Source organism: Diadema antillarum, unplaced genomic scaffold, assembly GCF_040938485.1.
Source record: "Diadema antillarum isolate AM-2024a unplaced genomic scaffold, OU_Dant_1.0 seq00000373_RagTag, whole genome shotgun sequence".
NCBI classification, from domain to species: domain Eukaryota; kingdom Metazoa; phylum Echinodermata; class Echinoidea; order Diadematoida; family Diadematidae; genus Diadema; species Diadema antillarum.
The window spans coordinates 242,178-260,252 of record NW_027271373.1 but is presented as its reverse complement, the minus strand read 5'-3'; the positions used below and the strand labels follow the sequence as shown (position 1 = coordinate 260,252).

General features: G+C 44.5%; 1 protein-coding gene across 1 annotated transcript in view; it reads left to right on the top strand.

Annotated features, from left to right (window-relative positions):
• LOC139731447 (uncharacterized) overlaps positions 1-18,075 on the top strand; it is a 47,237-nt gene that overhangs the window by 11,000 nt on the left and 18,162 nt on the right. Inside the window, exons 2-3 of the mRNA XM_071642331.1 lie at positions 17,176-17,517; positions 17,935-18,060. The gene's annotated coding sequence lies outside the window, so the exon portion shown is untranslated. The remainder of the gene's footprint in view (positions 1-17,175; positions 17,518-17,934; positions 18,061-18,075) is intronic.

The following is an 18,075-nucleotide window of genomic DNA, read 5'->3' as shown; positions in this document are numbered from 1 at the left end:
CCGAACTGTATTTACAAAATCCACGTTTATCTACAGTGGCCCAAAATTTTGGAATTCCCTTGAGAAAAATATAAAAGATTCCATTAGTTTGAAATCATTCTCTAGTAATTTAAAGAAATATTTGATTAGCTCATATGTACCCCATGATTAGTTTGACTGTTTGGAATTTTTTTTTCTTCACCCTGTGTCGAGAATGTTGACCTGCCCTTCGCTCTCTCTACTCCCCCTCTCCCCCTCCCGCCCTCTCTTTCCCTACTCGCTTCTGTGTGTGCACAATGTATGTGGATGCATACATGTGTGTGCACGTGCGTGTGTGTGCGTATGTGTATGTGGGTACGTGTGTGTGCTTGTGTGTATGTGTATGTGTGTGTGTGTGTGTGTGTGTGTGTGTGTGTATGTGTATGTCTATGTGTACGTCTATGTGTATGTGTATACATGTGAAAGCGTATACACTGTACTTCATGTAACCATCCGATTTGATTGAATGAAAACTGTATACTTTCAATGATTAGCTTGTACGGTACATGTATCGTTGTATTGTGTTATAAAGTCATATATAATTAATGTATTGTAGTAATGTAACGTAAGTGAGGGGACTGCAATCTACAAGTTCGCTTTTTAGCAGCCCCTCAATTTTCATTTCCATGAAGTTCTTTTAAGAACCAATATGTATTATTATGTTCCAATATATGTAATCATGTCAAAGTGTATTACCTGTGTTTGATTGGAAATGAAAATAAAAAAAAACATGCATGTGAACATGCATGTGTGTGAAATGAAAGTGAAAAAAAATTTCTAACTCAGTCATGCATGAATTATGAACAATGAGTTGTGCATCAAAAGAAAGAAGAGATGTATACCCTTCCATTCATGCATATCTCATTAAGCAAATATATGATTATGATCGCAGAGAATTGCATTGAAGCTCGGTTTCGTTTTTTTCTGGGACACATATGACCAAAAAAGGAATTATCATTAATTTATCCGCTTCTGAATCCTTCTTTCTTTTTGTTTTTGCTGAGTAAGAAGCAATGTATTCACACCTTGCAGTAGGTTGAACAACATTAGCCTATCTATTTCAGGTTGCACATCAAGGTGTAATTATTTGCCACAGTGGCGTTGCTCGGGTGTAAGTCTTTATGATTTGTATACGATGCTATAAAGAGAAGGACTATAGTAGAACGTGTGTGCTTTTTGGGTGGGAGTGGGGTAAAGGAACGGAAGACAATATGTTACCATGGCATGACGGGTTGCTGTGATATCTACTAGGTGTTACAAAAAACATTTCCCACTTTTGATCCTTATTAGTTCGGAAAGTAAACACCTGATAACACTGTCATTGATATGAGTAATAGCTGCATAGTGTACACTTTAGTTGGAGGTGATTTGAATATGAGAGCATGAATCAGTTTCGTTAAATCCACGATTAATTTTCAGATTTTGATCAAATATGAACCCTCTGTACAAAATTCAACTTTGCACAAGAACCCATGATGTGTATGTGAGTGTGTGCTTACAATAATCCTGAACAAAGACATAAATACCACGAATACCACCTTTTCAGAGCTCTGCTGATTAGGCTTCTGGACTCTTGCTCCAAGGCACATGAATGCTTTATCAAAAATTTATGATTGATTGCCCTGGGCACTGCTAGTCTTGGACCCCGTTTACAGTGCGAGGCTCGGCCGCGGCTCGGCCGCGGCCGAGTCTACCTTCATTTCAGTGTAAACGCGCAAAAGGCCTAATGCGAGGCCAAAATTGGCCCAAAATTGGCCTCGCATTTGGCCTCGCTCTGGAGGTGGTCTCGGCCGCGGCTCGGCCGCGGCCGAGCCCGGCCTTTTCTCAGTGTAAACGCAAATTGGGCCAAATGCGCGGCCAATTTTAGTCTGGCTTCCAAACCCTCTGCCTGCATCTTTCGCTATTCAGGATATTAACCCCCTCAACGTCGAAAACTAGTATAGTTTAAGGTGATTTTGTCCTGCAAAGGATTTTTCCCTTCGGTAGAGGCCTTTGCCCGTACGGCGATTTCGTCGCCACGGAATTCAGTCGGCAAAGGGTCTGAAAACCAGACAATGCCAAATTGCGTTTGTTTACAAGCAGAGCGCCACTACGACAAAATATTGAAAGGTTTGAATAAAAAGCGCGGCCGAGCCCGGCAGTGTAAACGGACAAAATTGCGGGGCCAGGCCTCGCAATTGACCCCGTTTACAGTGCCGAGCCCGGCCTCAATTGCGCGGCCGAGCCTCGCAATTTTGTCCGTTTACACTCGGCCGCGCTTTTGATTCAAACCTTTCAATATTTTGTCGTAGTGGCGCTCTGCTTGTAAACATACGCAATTTGGTATTGTCTGGTTTTCAGACCCTTTGCCAAATGAATTCCGTGGCGACGAAGTCGACGTTCGGGCAAAGGCCTTTGCCGAAGGAAAAAATCCTTTGCAGGACAAAACTACCTTATACTATACTAGGTTTCGACGTTGAGGGGGTTAATATCCTGAACAGCGAAATAGTACAGGCAGAGGGTTTGGAAGCCAGACTAAAACTGGCCGCGCATTTGGCCCAGTTTGCGTTTACACTGAGAAAAGGCCGGGCTCGGCCGTGGCTCGGCCGCGGCCGAGACCACCTCCAGAGCGAGGCCAAATGCGAGGCCAATTTTGGCCTCGCATTTGGCCTTTTGCGCGTTTACACTGAAGCGGGGCTGGGCTCGGCCCAGCCCCGCACTGTAAACGGGGACTGAATTCATGGTAAAGGGTGAAATGCATGCACATAAAAAAAAAAACAACAACACCAACATAAGCACATGTTTTCATGTGCTTGCATGCACTTCATTTCAGGATGAATAAAGACTAGCTGTCATAGTGGAATTTCTCATGAATATGTAATAGAGCATTCAAATCCTGGCCATTGTTCAGGGCCAGCAACCACACACTCCCATACCCGTGTTCAAAACCAAAATTTTGTACAGAGGGTAGAAAATAGAGCAAAATTTGAAACCTAGCTTAAAAATAAATCTTGAATTTAATGAAACTGATTTATGCTTTCATCTTTAAATTACCTCCACAAAAGCAGCTATTGCTGGTATCAATGTCATCGTTATAGTTTTTGAACTATTAAGGATCAAAAGGGGGAAATGTTTTTTGCAATTCATATATGTTTAGTGATGACCTTATTCCCATCTCTCGTTCACTGTAGTTGCATGGTGTGGTGAATTCCCCAACTTGCTCCTTTTGATTTCAACTTCACTTTTTCACTTAGTATACTATACCAAGTATAAAACCTTCGAAATAAAAAGCGAAAGAAACAAAAATGATTGGCATTCCCATAGCAACTGAATGATATCACATCAGAATATCAGAATGCTCTCAAGGAGTATTAATTTTACTATACACAAAACAGACCGGTAGTGTTCGTTGTTCTGAAGGTTAGTGTTATTATTCCGAAATACCCTATACCTATAAATGTTGAGATTAAATAAGGTTCGTTAATACTGGTTCATCCGAAAATGAAAACACACTCACACACACAAGAAGAAGAAAAGTGAGACTAACGTGCCTTCCAAATAAGAAATCTTTTATAGCCTTCGAATTAACTAACAATTTTCGGAATCACGCTACTTCGGAAATCGGAATAACAAATTGTCACCATAGAAAACAGTGTGAAACAAACGAAACGAGGCTGGATGTTATTCCAGCCCTTTGTACAAAAAATGTAAATAATATGTTTACATTACTATAACATAATGGACATACATGTGGGTAACTTGGTCAAGGATGTTAGAAATAAGATTGTGCTGTAATACATGTATTTGCCAGATAGAAGGATACAGGGCAAGATTTTTTTTTATTCATTTATTTGTGTTATCATATTTTTTTTGGGTACCTAAATTATTTCGGGGCTTCTTTTTCGGTACACAATTCGTGACATGCCCATCAAAACATTAGAGTTTACAAGCAAGGAACTTTTCACAGCTTTCTTTAATGAGTAGGCCTACACGGTATTTAGCATCGTAGTCTCAACAAGGTAGAGAGTTCGATATGTGTGGATCGTAATGTCTGATTAAATTCCATATCAGGGCATGGAGGCGTGTTTTTTATTATGTAACTGATATTCAAATTTCCGTCTAGTAATGAACAGAGGGATGTCTTTATTTAGCTAAAACAGTGCCGTGAAATACATAAACAGTTCATTGTTCATTGTGTAAACGAGAGAGAAGTATATCAACACGAATAATGTTAATATTATTGATTATAAGTTGCATTTGACATCCTCAGTTCTGCCAAAGTGGAATGTCTTAGCTCACAAAGGCCATCTTTGCCGCAATGAAATAGCTTTCCTTTGCAAGAGTAATGTGTTATGTATTGTTTGAGATGTTACGCGTGTATATTACACGAGTGTGTTGTAGCCTATATACCATAAAATACATTATCTTTTAGTGGCCGTGAATTCTGTAATCTCATTGGTCAATCAACCACTGAATATATCCCGTATTCCGTGGATATGACGTCATGATCCTGTATTACACAGCCAGGTGCGCGTGTACCAAAGACGCTTATAGGAAAGTGCGCGCTAATCCTGTACAAAACAAATGGACAGCGCGCGGTCCTCAAGCGTATTGCGCACACAACCTGAGACCACTAGACGCTTGATAAACAACAGCAACTTTTATCTTTTAGTGATCGTGAATTCTGTAATCTCATTGGTCAATCAACCACTCACTGAATATATCCCGTATTCCGTGGATATGACGTCATGATCCTGTATTACACAGCCAGCTGCGCGTGTATGTACCAAAGACGCTTATAGGAAAGTGCGCGCTAATCCTGTACAAAACAAATGGACAGCGCGCGGTCCTCAAGCGTATTGCGCACATAACCTGAGACCACTAGACGCTTGATAAACAACAGCTACTTATATCTATGCACTGCAGTATCTTATGGCGTGTACGTGTACGTATTGTATATGCGCGCATCGCATGCAGTAATCATCTCGCGAGACGTAGGCCTAAGTCAACATGGTCATGGCTGACAGCCGGCGATTTTAACATCATTCACGAGGGGAAATCAGCGGGAAGAAGGTTAGCACTTACACTAAAAGATAAAATCGTTACCCCCTGCTTGTTCTTACGAAATACGGGAAATATCTACGGTCTGGTGCCATATTCCATTCGGCCTTCGGCCTCATGGAATATGGCACCAGACCGTAGATATTTGCCCGTATTTCGTGAACAAGCAGGGGATAACTAATAATATCTATCTGGCTACTGCACTGCTGTATCTCATGGCGTGTACTTACGTGTACGTATTTGTATGCGCGCATCGCATGCAGTAATCAGCTCGCGAGACGTAGGCCTACTAATATGGTCATGGCTGACAGCCGGCGATTTCAACATCATTCACGAGGGGAAATCAGCGAGAAGAAGGTTAGCACTTACACTAAAAGATAAAATCGTTACCCCCTGCTTGTTCTTACGAAATACGGGAAATATCTACGGTCTGGTGCCATATTCCATTCGGCCTTCGGCCTCATGGAATATGGCACCAGACCGTAGATATTTGCCCGTATTTCGTGAACAAGCAGGGGATAAGTAATAATATCACAGCTGAAGCATACATATTATAGAGCATTCATTGACCAACGTCACGAGATACATCAAGCCATCAAGAGGGAAACCTCATAACTCTTTCAAGAAGATGGCAGAAACGGAAATAGAATTTTGCAAGTATGAAACCTAAGTAGCTACATTTGTATGAAGGTCACAATATGAGATGGGATACTATACATACATGTATGTTTCACATTCCAGCCGTATTACATTTTGTAAAATGCCAAACTATAACGGAAATATATAACTGTCTTTACAGGAAGAGATTTAGAGACTGGGTTAAATATTTACTTGGTAAAATAAGTGTAATATGATACAATATGAATTATACATATATACATGTATATATATATATTGTAGCCTTCTCTCCTTGTGTCGCTAGTGTATATGTTGTTATACGCTGTGTGCCACCGGCCCCGGCAACTAGCTGGAGAAGGGTCAGGATGGTCCGAGCTAGGCTGGGGTCCGTTTGGTTGAAATATACAACCAGGCGTGGAGAACGGCGTTGAAATGTACCATATTGCTGGGTTACTTACTACCAGTCTATTCCCATTACTTGCTTACTACCAGAATACTACCAGTCACAATTCATCCAACGAAGATACCAGTACCAGAGCAGCTCATCCAATCGCAGATACCAATACCAGTGCAGCTCATCCAATCGCAGATACCAATACCAGTTCACTCGCATATCATTTCATCAGTTCCGTAATTGCACTGCACTACTCACCAATACTTGTGTTATACTGCAGCAGACTTCAAATGAAACGGTCCAGGCAGTAGTATCCACTTCAATCAACGCTTTATTAACACTACTCATCCACACTTTGGCCTGTATCCAGGCCCACCCAGCTCTATCGGCCTATATCCAGGCCCACCCAGCTCTATTGGATACATATTCAACCTCTTATTATTCTCCAACCGCTATATTTCCGAAACAGTTACGCATTTTACTTACTGACCTTTTCCTCACATACTAACGCTTATTAACCTTCCTCATCATACGGAAATGATTAGATAACAAAGCAATAATTATATGAAAAATTATTACTGAACATAATCGCATCTCCAACAATTATTACCCCTCTAAAATTCCTAACAAAACAATCCATAAACGTCAGTTTCCTTGAAACTGATCGATTCATGATCGATTGTTAAAATAATCGATCGATTATATATTCGACCACGGAACTCTCAATATTTGACTAATTTTCACCGTTTTCTTACTAATACACTAATCTACCAATTCTTCATTGGTTACACGACACCCCTCCCTCGCTAAGCTCGGTCCCCGAGCTGACAAATAACAACTCGACAACTTGAACAGGTAAGTATAAAATACAACAAAAGGCAACACTTGATAAAAACCTTGCTACTACCTCAACGTCTTGATAGCATTTTCCTCAAACATCCAACCACATAACGTTTTATACCAAACATCTGTACGTTCTAACTTCCGCACGAATGGAAACCTTATGAGCACTGCTCAAATCACAAATTCCTACCGGGTCTCACCTCCTATAAACATGAACATGAACATGCTGTAATCTGTCTTCTAGCGCATTGTGCTGAATGAGCAAAACATGGCACTTCCCATCTTAATGGACCTTCACTGTTTGATTTTCATCCTAGCAAATCAAGTAAATGATACCAGCCTAATCAAACATACATCATCCAAAATTACTGCTAAAACTCTCCTCAAACAGAACACGGTCTCTACCACTTTGGTCCTATTTCTTCTTGAAAGAGAGACAAAATATAATTCAGTGCGATTACTCCAAAACAACCTGGTTTTATCTAAACCGCAACTAATATAAAAATCCACAATCTGCACTGTTAATCCCAATATGATAACAAAAAGGATACCTCTCTGGTAGTATGGTCTTTGCTAAACATCGTTATCTTCCATCACTACCAATTAAGTGAATACCTACTTGGTATAAACTGAAGTGCTTATGGTTACCTATGACACAACATTGATATCTGCCACTCGAAAACCAAAACCCTACATTTGACATATGTGAATAGTTGAAATAACAACTAGGTGTATGGAAATTGTACCATTTTCACACCATTTTATACCATATGTGAGCACAACATAGAATCTTAGCATAAGAAACCAAGTCCAGTGCGATACTTAATGTCCAATGATTACAGCTCATAAATCGGCAAAGCGTCCATCCTGCTCATCCCGGCTTCCGTCCTTTCATTTATTTATTGTCCATACATATTTCAAAGTTTAAACCAAATTAAAAAAACACTGGTTGCTACGTTAAACTGGTTCCCTTGCTCAATCGTCAGCCACGATATCTGTCTGCACCTCCAGCCACTCCCCGGCTGTAGTGATGTACCGCTCAATACGCCTTGTCCACACACGGCCTGGCCGCAACACCCGCCTGGTAGTGTTATCGATGCTGTCCGTCAGACTAGTGGCCTGCTCGCACTGGCGCAACTGCAAAAGTCTGTCCCTGATGATGGTCCCGTCCAGATCCGCTGGCCTCACCTGTACCTCGGCATCAACAGCCATCTTAACCTCTGACCCTCTGGAGGCGGAGGCGACCGGGGACCTTGGAACCTCCCTCTTTCTACCCCCAGTCAGGTCCAATAGCTCACACTCGCTGTCTTGCTCCAGACACGCCTCGTCAATTAAAGGCGTCTCACCCCGTGATGGTGAAACGCGCCGAGCGGGTGACATGCTGCTAGATGGGACCCTCTTACGCCCCACTGCCACAGGTGACCGGCTCCTGCTTCTGTCTTTGTTGGGCGTGCTTGGGGCCTTATTCTTAACCGGTGCGGAGACGGGGGTCTTGGTGTGTACCCTGATGGTTGGAGCGCAATTAGAGGCATGCTCCCCATAATGTCTTTCCAATTCCTTACGGTACGTGGTCCTAAATGAGCAACGGTCGCAGTAGTACTTTGGAGAATGTACGTCCTGCTCGTGTCTCTTCACCGAAGCCCGCGAGGCATAGACTCGTGAACACACCGGGCAGCGGTATGTTTTCTTGGGGTCCTTTTCGTCTCTTCTCTCCTCGGTGGGCATGGTCTTAAAAATAATGATAACAAAACACACACAAAAAGAAGGCATCATTGAATTGTCCGATTTGGCACTGGCGTGTATGCTAAATTTATCCAGTCACTCCACATACAACGACAATCACTGTTCCGGCACTGATATCACTTGCAGAATCCGAAACACCAACAATCTGCGCGACCAGTATCTGGCCTAGCCCATACCGGCTCCTGAACTAGATGGGGGTAGCACTCGTGAGTCCCACATGGCGTATGCAGTTTATGTCGGTAACAGTCTACGACAGATCTGCTACCACGCAGGAAGTCGAGGCCCAATATTCCTTCATGGCGTATGTCAGCAACAATTACGTCTGCCGTATACGATAGAAGTCCCAATTGTAAATTGACTGTTGCCTTCCCATCCATTGCCAATAGCGATCCGTCTGCCATCATCATCGGCTCATCCAGTGGGCTTAACGGTGGCTTACTGCTCGAGTCAATCGTGTCGTAAATCCTCCTGGCTATGAAGGAATGGGTTGAGCCGGTGTCCACCAACGCTTCAACTCGTGCCCCATTTACTGTGGCTTTTATAAACAGTCCGTGCCAAGTCCCATCCAGAACTGTCCTTTGCTCACTTTCAGCAACATTGCTGGCCCCAGCGGACCACTGTTCACCCCTCTGGTTCCTCGCCATGTCGGAAATGTCCTGCATGAATGCGAATACCAAAATGAAATATCATGAGAGTTCAGTCCCAAAACAGTGAGAGTTCGACATGCCGATATGTGCATGCCTAGAAGTATCTGGGGGGACGTCTGTTCCGTCTCGGGTATGGGTGCGGTTCATAGCTGGAATCTCTTCCAGGCTCATCACCTTCCAACGCCAGCTCTGTTGATACAGCCTCATCAACTTGATTTGGGTGGGCATCTGAACCTCCATCAGACTCCTCGTCATCTGTAGCCGGTTCTGGTACAGCCTCCTCTACTTGTTTCGGTATGAACTCCCACACTGGCCTCTGCACCCCTGTATATGGCTTCAGGCGGTCCACATGAACCACCAGCGGCTTGGTCCTTGGTGAAAGCTGCAGCCGTAGCGTAACATCTGATAATTTCGTGACGATCAAGTATGGCCCCAACCATTTCGTCTGCAACTTGGGACTGCAGCCCTTCTTCCGCATCTTTCTCCGGAGCCACGCATACTGCCCAACATTGTATGCTGCGACATGGGCCCTCTGATCGTAAAACCGCTTCTGTTTTCTGCAGGCCAGCCCCAATCTAGCTCGTGCACGGTGATGTGCTCGTCTCATCCTTGTACGGAGATTATCTGCATAATCTGTGCAGACCTCCTCCTGGTGGTCAGCATCATCTGGTTCAGCGACATCGCCTGGCATCAGCACCTCTCTTTCCATTGGGAAGCCGCTGGTTCTCTGTTGCAGTGGGGCACGCGGTGTTCTACCAACACCCTTTCTCCTTGCACAGATGTCACATTCACGCAGAGCAGACCGGAAATCTGCTGCCATCCCAATCCAGTAGTATCGTAGCCGAGCACGAGCTAGCGACTTGCCCATACCAAAATGGCCACCAGTCATAGAAGCGTGAACTGCCCGAATCACATCTCTCACAAGGACTCTTGGTAGGATAATCTGCCTCCTCACAGTGCTACCATCTGCTGCCTCCCAGCGACGGACAAGGACCCCGCTGCTAACCTCCAGCGCTTCCCAGTGATCCAAGAGCTGTCTTGCCTTGGCAGACCATGATGCTGCTTTTTCATCAGACGGTCGCTCAGCTGCCAGTTTAGCGGCACGAACCGGATTGATGTCCTCGTCTTGTTCCTGTAAACTGCCGATATCGGGAGCCTCATCTGCTTCTTGCTCTACCAGTACCCTGGCTTGGTCTGCTGGTATCTCCTCATCACAACCGCATTGTCTACACGGTCGGCGTGACAACCCGTCTGCATTGCCATGACTTCGCCCCTGCCTATGACGGATCTCAAAATCATATTCCGAGATCAACTCCAACCACCTTGCCAGCTGACCCCTGGGGTCCTTGAATCTGACAAGCCATTGCAGCGAGCCATGATCTGTCCGTATCACCACATGACGGCCATATAGGTACTGACGAAACTGCTTCAGAGAGACCACCACTGCTAGGAGCTCCTTCCTCGTCACGCAGTAATTTCTCTCCGCTCTCCTCAGTGTGCGGCTTGCATATGCCACCACCCTCTCAGCACCATCTTGGACTTGGGAGAGCACGGCCCCAACACCAACGTCGCTGGCATCAGTATCGAGGATATAACTGCCATCTGGGCGTGGATAGGCCAGGATAGGAGGCGATGATAATCTCCCCTTCAGCTCATCGAATGCCTCTTGGCATTCTTTCGTCCAGAGGAACTTGTGATTTTTCTCCATTAGCTGGTGGAGTGGTTTGGCGATGGAGGCGAAGCCTGCAACAAACCTGCGGTAGTACGATACCAGCCCCACAAAGCTCCTCACTTCCTTGGTGGTCCTCGGTGTTGGCCATTGTTGAATGGCGGATGTCTTGTCTGGATCTGTTGTCACTCCATCCTTCGACACGATATGCCCCAGGTACCTAACGCTGGTGTGAAATAGCGAGCACTTCGACGGCTTAAGCTTCAAGCCGGCCTCACGGAGTCGCTGGAAAACCACTCGAAGTCGTGACAGCTCATCTTCCACTGTCTTGCCAAAGACAATCACGTCGTCCAAGTACACAAGCAACATTTCCCAGGTAAGGCCTGCCATCACTCTATCCATCAGACGTTCGAAGGTGGCTGGCGCATTACATAGCCCGAAGGGCATAACGCGCCAGGCATACAACCCACCATTAGCGATGAAGGCTGATTTCTGCTTAGCCTGCTCGTCAAGCTGCACTTGCCAATACCCACTGGCAAGATCGAGGGTTGAGAACCACTTTGCCCCGCTGAGTGCATCCAGTGTGTCATCTATTCTGGGCAGCGGATAAGCGTCTTTCAGTGTTGCAACATTCAGTTGGCGGTAGTCTATGCACATCCTTTTGCTCCCATCCTTCTTTGTGACCAAGACCACGTTGGAAGACCAAGGACTGCTTACTTGCTCAATCAGCCCCTGAGATAGTAGCTGATCTATCTGTCTATCAATCTCCGCCCTCTGCTCTGCTGGATATCGTCTTGGTGCTTGTCGCACTGGTCTTGCATCACCAGTATCAATGCTGTGCTGGACTAGGTCAGTTCTGCCCAGATCTGTTGGTCCATGTGAGAAGACATCTGCAAAATCTTCCAGCAGCTCTGCTACTTGCGTGTGGTACTGCTCTGGGACCTCTTCAATGCTTCGCTCGTACAGCTCTACCACATGTGATGGCATGCCATCACCACCGTTCACGTCACGTGGAATTACCTCGACCTGTTCAGCGTTTTGGAGCTGAGTCAGACACGCCACCATAGTGCCCTGCTTCACCACTCTCTCTTCCTTTGTGGGGTTGTAAACTCTGATAGGGAGTACCTCAGCATCCGCCTCAACGACAGCCCTTGCTATCAGCAAGCCCTTACTGAGGGTCTCAGCCTGGTTGGTAGGAGCTTCCAGCAGGCCAACTCCTGCGATTGGTTGTGGCCTTCCACCTGCCACCATGCCTTTCAATATTGCCTCGTGTCCTGGGGGTACTGAACTGGTCTCGCTTGCTATGATTCTGCGGCAGAAAGGCTGACCCCGATGATCTTTGCATTGGATCGTCTCCCATGGCAGCTGCAGCTCCAGTTTGCGGCAATCCAGCACCGACTGTGTTTGCATCAAGAAGTCCAACCCGATGATACCCTCATTGTGAAGATTGGCCACCGTCACCTCAAACACGAACAGCAAATGTCCCATCTGGATTTCAGCCAGTGTTTTACCACTGGTCTCGAGTGGAGAACCGTCTGCTTGGCGCACTGTACGAGTTGCTCGCTGCAATACCGGCTTCCTTGCATCTGCAATCTTGCTGAAGATCGCATTGGACACATACGTCTGCGATGAACCGGTATCAATTAGGAATGTGATGGGCTGACCGTTGATCTTAGACTCAACATGAAGACCGTGATATCTGCTATTGCCAACTGGCCGTGCTTGCTCTGCTTGTTCAGCCTGGGGTGCTGGCTGTGGTTGTTCTGGTGTCCTTTGTTGCACGCCACCAACATCGCTACGAAGTGGAGCTGGTCCCCACTCTGGCTGACTGCGTGCTGGTATCTGCTCGATATTTGATGCTTGGGGGCAGTGCCTCCAACCATGGCCAACTTGATTGCAGTGGTAGCACCTCCTTTGTTTTTTGTTTTGTTTTTTATTGTTCCATATTCCACATTTCAACAATGTGAGATTATTTCTTACTTGGGTATGTAATTAAAGGAATGACAATTTCTGAATTGGAGAAATATAAACGCCAAAAAGTAAAAAGAAAAAGAAAAAAGAAAACAATGAAAACAATGTCCGCGGCACAGACTTCTTGAGTGTTGCGTGATCACCCGAGCGAGGTACAAGTCAGATGCAGTGTACAATAGCAGAGATACCAAATGTGTACAAAGGAAGTTCAGGAGATAATACAGAAATCACGAGCGAGGCACATGTTACATAATCGATAATGTCAGTAATGTGAAGTATGAACAGAGAATATCGAGGAGGATTGAAGAATAGCTATAGATATGAATTCAGAAAAACTAGTTTAAGTTTATGTTTAAATGAATAAAGAGACTGAGATTGGATTATTTCTCTATCCAACTCATTCCAAAATTTAGGTCCTGTAGTGGTTATTGTTTTTAAAGCACATACGGTTCGTACAGGAGAAAGATGAAAAGAATCTTTTTGTCTAGTAGGGTAAGAATGAACTTCAGTATTTTTGACAAACATCGAAGAAAACACATTAGGGAGACCACCTGAGTTTAATTGATACATAAATGACCCGATATTAAAATGATATAAATCCTGGATCTTAAGTGTTCTACTGGAAAAGAATAAGACATTAGTGTGTTCGAAAAATGTGGCGAAGTTAATTATCCTTCTGTCTGCATCGATGCTTGCTGGCATACTTCTAAGTGGTTGCTTCACTAGACGTGGGCAATCTCGTTTCCAATGGCCAGCTTGGCCGCAATTGAAACAATTGTTGCTCTGGTCCCCAGGCAGTGATGATGCTGGTACCCTTGCAAATTGTGATGTCGCGTTCGTTCTCGATCGTGTTGGTGGAGAAGATTCCACTCTGGAAATCAGCTCTTCCACTGCTTTCATCATTCGCCTCATAGCGCCGTCTTTCTCCTTGGTTGCAGGGCTCTTCTGCTCTACATCATCAGTCGCCAGTGCTCTGCTATACCGCTGCGACCGGCCATCGCTTCTCTCCGTCTCCATCCTCAGGAAAGCCTCTGTACTCAATGCTGCTTCGATCGCCTCGTCAAGTGTGCGGGGCTGGGCGCGGAAAAGACCTTCTCGTATCTCTGCTCTTACGACCGCGTCCATGAAGTGGCCTCTTGCTAAGCGATCTTGCCCCGCCTCGTCAAATTCTTGGTAGGCTAATGCAGTCAGCTCCCGAATACCCTGCCCCAACTCCTGCAGAGTCTCCTTTGGTTTCCTCCTCCTGGTCCGCAGCTCAGCCAAGAAGACCTCGGATTTGCCTGCTGGGCCGAACCGTTGCTTAAGCCTATTTACCAGCTCGCTGTACGTTAACCTCCTTCCTGTCTGTTGAACAAGGACCTTTACAGCTGGGCCTCGCATGCTGGCAGCCAAATACTGCAGTGCTTCATCTTCGGACCATCCGTTCACCCCTGCGCAGGCCTCAAAATGACTCAAATAGTCAAGAATCGGCCCCCTGCCGTCGAATCTATCGGGAGTCATCCGCAGCTTATCTCCACCTCTATATCTGCGCTGGTAACTGCCTTCGTCCCACAGTTCTGGTCTTCGCCACGGTGTACCCATTGCTGATGGCGCTGCTGATGAATTACCTCCACCACCTACCAGAACTTCATTTACTGGTGCTGGCTGGTTGCCCGTTGCTGGTGTCTCCCAACTGGTCTGCTGGATCCTGCTGGGGCCGCCTGCCATCCTACCTTCACATGTAGGACCACTCTGCCATTGCTGACTTCCAGTCATCATGCCGACACCAAGCCGTTGCGCTGTAACTGGTTGATTGCGATACCTGCTGTATCCATCGTTGACTGGTCTGCTTTCAGGTGTTGCAAAACTACTGGGGAACGAATGAGGAATCTCAACGCTTCCACCAGATCGCCTTGCAAAACTAGCAGGAGGAGCTTTACTTCCGGATGACTCTGCTGCATCATTCGGTGCTGTGGTGAAGCCATCCTGGTCTAGTGGTGTGCTGCTGCTAATTCCTGCCCTTCCTGAACTCATCGTTCCTGAGCTGGGGTAGCTGGTGGTAGCGGGTCCCTGCGACGGAGCTGGAGTTCTTCCGAGTGCTGCACGAAGATCTGTCATCATCGCTTCGACGTCTGCCAGCTCCTGTTCTAGCTGCCACCAAATTTCCGCTGGAGTTTGCTGACGCAAGCCAGCAGTCCTTGCTGAGTGATGCATGTTGCGCTGCCCTGTCTACTGCCAATCCCACTCCTGACACCACGTGTAGCCTTCTCTCCTTGTGTCGCTAGTGTATATGTTGTTATACGCTGTGTGCCACCGGCCCCGGCAACTAGCTGGAGAAGGGTCAGGATGGTCCGAGCTAGGCTGGGGTCCGTTTGGTTGAAATATACAACCAGGCGTGGAGAACGGCGTTGAAATCTACCATATTGCTGGGTTACTTACTACCAGTATATTCCCATTACTTGCTTACTACCAGAATACTACCAGTCACAATTCATCCAACGAAGATACCAGTACCAGAGCAGCTCATCCAATCGCAGATACCAATACCAGTGCAGCTCATCCAATCGCAGATACCAATACCAGTTCACTCGCATATCATTTCATCAGTTCCGTAATTGCACTGCACTACTCACCAATACTTGTGTTATACTGCAGCAGACTTCAAATGAAACGGTCCAGGCAGTAGTATCCACTTCAATCAACGCTTTATTAACACTACTCATCCACACTTTGGCCTGTATCCAGGCCCACCCAGCTCTATCGGCCTATATCCAGGCCCACCCAGCTCTATTGGATACATATTCAACCTCTTATTATTCTCCAACCGCTATATTTCCGAAACAGTTACGCATTTTACTTTACTGACATTTTCCTCACATACTAACGCTTATTAACCTTCCTCATCATACGGAAATGATAAGATAACAAAGCAATAATTATATGAAAAATTATTACTGAACATAATCGCATCTCCAACAATTATTACCCCTCTAAAATTCCTAACAAAACAATCCATAAACGTCAGTTTCCTTGAAACTGATCGATTCATGATCGATTGTTAAAATAATCGATCGATTATATATTCGACCACGGAACTCTCAATATTTGACTAATTTTCACCGTTTTCTTACTAATACACTAATCTACCAATTCTTCATTGGTTACAATATATATATATATATATATATATATATATACATATATATATTATGCACTCTTAAAAAGAAAAAGGTAAATCAGCGTTTTAAAAGGGGCGAGGAGTGTCAGCGTTTTAAAAATGTATCCACCCCCTTTCTTGCTGTATCTAGCACATCTAACTGTTGGATTCAGCTGGATTAAAGGGTGAATACAACATTTTAAAAACGCTGTCACTCCTCGCCCCTTTTAAATGTTGATTTACCCTTTTCTTTTTAATAAGACTGTATAGATTATATGTGACCCTACACCTCAAAACAAACAAAAAGTCGCCAAATATGAATTTTTAGTTAAGACCATATTCTGAAAGAGCAGACTTTAAGCTTTAAAATGATGTATAACTCAAATCAAATGGCTCTCCTAACCTATCTAAATATTGGAAAGAAAGCACAAACTCAGGAAAAGTGTGAACTGAGAAAAGAGGCTCTGAAGTACAGTGTCTATTCATGCGCTTAATCTTTACCAAACCGTGCTGGCTGTGCGATGAATGGGACAAAAAACAGGAAGTAAACCACCAGAGTAACAACAATGAAGGGATTATCTGATTAAACTGAAATTAAAGATGCCTCATTAACACATTTTGTCCATAATTAATGCCAACTTTCAAAGCAGTAGCACTATCCTTTCGAAAGTTATTAGAGTTGAAAGTGAAGAGTGTGGACAAGGTTTTTCAGAAATGAAAAAGGGATTCTAAAGACACACCTAATCACACTATTCTACCAAAAATTTTCGAGATAAACTGCTAAAAGAACACACTTTCCTGCCCGTTTTATGATACCAAATTTTAGCATAATGTAAAAGAAGACCCGCTCTTTCAGAAAATATGAAAAAGTCAAGTTCGGCTCGGTTGACCCATTTCACTTATTTTCAGTCCTCACGCAAAATTAGTGTGTGCGACTTTATGTTCGTTTTGAGGTGCACGGTCACACACGCACACACACACACACACACACACACACATATATATATATATATATATATATATATATACATATATATATATAGTTTTAGTATTAATATTAACTGTGTGCCATCTTATGAATTTATTGTTTCCGTAGCGATGGCATCAAGCCATATAATCGAGGAATGCGTGAATAGGAGTCAGTCCAGTCAAAACCGATGTATGTACCAAGCCCCATCCAACGCTACTTCCATTACACTTGCGTGTGTCGTGAGTGGATTCAAGCCTGACATTTCTATGATGTGGACTGATGAGTCTGGGGAGAGACTACAATCCATGGCTTCGCTACAGACAACACTATCTGACGACACATACGAGAGGTTCGAGAAAATCAATGTCTCTGCCAATCACGGGACAGAGCAAACCTTCGTATGCATAGCTACCGGTGACGCGGTGAATGGAACGTCGACAGCAGAAATCACTCTTCTGCCTATATCAGGTTTGTGAAAATTGTCATTTTTTGTGGTTTTGAATAATCAGACATAGCATAGCTTCTGTCATCACTGCCAAAAATTATGCACAACAAAAAAGTATAAACAGTACTTCAACAAATATTTTGCATCTGCTTTGTCACTGGGAAGTCTAATCCGAGTAGGCAGTTTTGAGTAATGTAAATGCTTGACCACACAATCATATAAAAGTCTATTTTGGTATAACTAACACACGTTTAAAAAGCGTAATGAATTTTGCTGAGTAAAGGCAAAGACCATAACGGTTTTACCCGTGTAGTCAACAACATTCTTGGCACTATACAAAATGTGATGATGCTGTAAAATGATCAGGATACTGTTTTACGCCTTCTTACTCATGCAATGACTGAATAACGCGATTTTGCTGTGTCTTTATCCAGTTTCAGGAAAACGTAATAATGTCGGTCTCATCGTTGGACTAAGTATTGGTATACCAGCTGCTGCTTTCATCCTATTTGCCCTTGTTCGAAAGTTTCGTCAAAAACGCGATCAGGACTACGTATCGCAAAGAGGTGTCGTTTTATCTT